We start from the raw sequence: 3,434 nt of genomic DNA on the forward strand, positions 1-3,434 counted from the left end.
CATTAAATTTTTGAAGAAACCCAGACAGCACAGCATAACCAAAAGATGTACAGATATTCCGAGGACATTTTTGGAACGACAGGACTTACTAAGGACATCCTTTAAATGTAATCTGGACATGTGTGCTGTCTGGAAAATTATACAATTGTGATATGTAAATAAATAAATTGTATCATATAATATATAAAAATATAAAATACTAAACTTTTAAGTTATAAAAGTACTATATCTGCCAAAATAGTTTATTAATAATAAATATAACATATATAAACTACATATATATACTTACATTTTTAATTAATAACTCGTCCGTCTTACAAAAGAATTTGTATATTTTTGGAATATCGATCTCTTCAATGATTATGATCCACAGCGTATCCACGAGCGTTCACTTTCAGGAATTGGCGATAAATCGAGACAGCGATGGAAAATGGGAACTGAGGGATTTTTGTGCGCATCCTTCTGCGCACGTGCCTTAGAATGGCTGCCGACTTACCGCGCTTACTCGTACTGTTCAAAAACATGCGCATAACCATATAAATTGCACATAAAAAATGTGTCATAAAATACTTAAAATTGTACATAATAGATAAATATGACGATAAAAAATTTGAAAATTATCGCGCCGTTTTTTTTAGGACAAGAAATGAATAACTATAACAAATCCATTACAAACGTACATTGAACGTACAGTATTTAATTTATATTAGTCATATATAAAATAAAATTTTAATGGATGTGCAGTGGACGTCCATTTATTATTAACAAAATATATCCTGGAATGGACGTACATTGGATGACTATTTTATGTCCATGGGTGTATGGCTATAAAATGAACGTAAAATGGACATCCATAAAACGTACGGTACTATTTGGGATATTATCTTCACAAATGTTTGGTCTTAGAATTTCTACCATTTTTATATTGGTAGATGCAATATAATGTAATACAAATGTAATATTACATATCTCAATACTTTTTTCATGCATCGCACACAGAAATGTCACACAGTAATTCACCTTTTTTTGTTCCTGAAATAAATTTGATAAGATAGTAAGTGAGAGATAAGACAGGTGCCTTAAAGTAACTGTTAGTTGTTACATAAAGACTAGAGTATTTGTTGTTTCAATAGATTCTTGCTTGTTCTCGTCTAACCCAAGGTCAACATATCTGTATATTTCATTCCCACATACTTCAATACACTTTCGAATGGCCATCTCATCGACGGTCAAATTAAAATACAACTTCTTCTTTGTCATTTCCATCATTTGACACACACTCTCCAAAAAAGCTTCTTAGAAAATGCCAGGATTTTGATTGACAGATGTTTGCCAACATCTTAATGAGCTAGGATAGGGTAGGGTCATAAGAAATTTGTCTCTCACGAAATTACATGCCGAAGGTGAGTAAAAATGTAGCGTTGAGGCAAAACTTCTTAAGGAGTACGGAAATTTTTTGAAGCGTTTCTTCTTTATCAAAGATTGCAGGATTTTTGGCAATGACGAAGGAAAAGAATTCTGTTGTGAAATAAATATTATTGTTAATTCAGAATAAATATAAATATATTGAAGGGATAGTTTTAGGAAAATACACGATATAGCAATGTATGTTGCAATGTATGGTTACGTCAACTGTCCTTAGCTGTATATAATGAAAACGTAGTTCTACGTTGTAAGTTGCTGCGCAGTTGTTACTATTCCCTTTTTTTAGTAAGCGTGGTCTACAATAGCAGTAGGAGTAAGTGGTAAGAATCAAGCAATAAGCAAATTCACTAATCACAATCGATTATTTTTTAATTTGTAAGAATGGAATTAATTAATTTGCTTACTGCTTATTGTCACTCCTACAGCTATTATAGGCCTTGCTTTATTTACGTTCTCACGTCCAATATTTGTGACACTCGACTAACAATTAATTTCTTTTCTCGCAAGGTTTTCAAGAGGTCCTTGAAGGTGTTGACTTGTCGCCGAAGACGTTTAATTTTTGCTTCATCGCTCCTCTTATCATAATTTTTGGAAAACACAATCCTAATGAAAGTTTGCCAAGTTTTATCTGTTACGAAGTCTTCTCTCCTGAGTCGCTCGATTTTGTTTTTACACGAGTACAGAACCGTTTCTGTGGCAAACCGTCATTTGATTCCGACTTCCTAGTAACAGAAATAAATACATATATTGACAATATACTGAAAATTCGATCAACAAGTCGGTTTCTTACAACTTTAATAAAGATTTGATATATATCATCAATGAATAATTCTTTACACAAACAAGAGGAAAGCGAAATTTTGTCTCACCGTTTCTTGCCAATTACTTCTTTACATTTGGGTATGTCTTCAATCACACTATTTGGAATTATTCCTACACCTTCTTCAGTAAAGTTATTATCTACAGAAGTACTACAGTTCAAAGTTATCTCTTTATTTTCGATGCTATTTAACACATTGCTAATAGAATCAGTTTCTTAAAAACATTCTTCGATATCGGTCAGCGATATTTCTTTCATAGTTTCTTCGTGTGATACCAGGACATTATTGTAATACTAATCAGGGTTGGGAACGTTACTTTTTAAAAGTAACGCGTTACCGTTACCGTTACTTGCGGTAAAAAGTAACTCGTTACCGTTACTCGTTACTGATTCTAAAAAGTAACGCGTTACCGTTATTTGAAAAGTAACGATAAAAAAATCGTTACTTTCCGTTACTTTTGTAAAAAAAAAAGTTAAAATCGGCATATAAAACGAATAGTAGAAGAGACAGTACATAAATTATACATATATAAAGACAAAATATAAGATATTTAAGCGGGAAGCACACATTATTGCATAACGACATAAAGTCCATTCTACATTAGTCGCAAGTCGCAAGGTCGCAAAGAAATTGACTAATCATAGTCGATTGTTCTTCTTGCGATCGAAGAATAATCAATTATGATTGGTACAATTTCCTTGCGATCTTGCGATTGCGACTAATGTAGAATGGGCTTTAGGGGCGCCGCACACGAATTGACATAACAGTAACGTAAGACGTACCGTAAAAATGGACCAATTACAATCGAATATTCACAAAAATGGCGACCTTACGGTTCGACGATACTCAAAGTGATTGGTCAGTTCTTACGGTACGTCTTACGTTACTGTTATGTCAATTCGTGTGCGACGCCCCTTAAGTGTGGTCTACAATGAGAACTTAAGCCATAAAATTTAAGCTTTAAATTCTAAGCCGTAAGACGTTGACCAATCACAGTCAATTATAAGAAAAATAATTTCTTACGGCTTAGAGATTAAAGCTTAAATTGTATGGCTTAAGTTCTCTATGTAGATCACGCTTTAGAGACTTTCTACAATAAGCAATAAATTTTAAATCGCAATAAAATTGACCAATTACAGTGGGTTATTCTTCTAATAATCGACTATGATTGGTCAATTTTATTATGAC

This window comes from Odontomachus brunneus, unplaced genomic scaffold (assembly GCF_010583005.1).
Source record: "Odontomachus brunneus isolate Ranch 3 - 2012 unplaced genomic scaffold, Obru_v1 Obru_scaffold_424, whole genome shotgun sequence".
Taxonomy (NCBI): Eukaryota; Metazoa; Arthropoda; class Insecta; order Hymenoptera; family Formicidae; genus Odontomachus; species Odontomachus brunneus.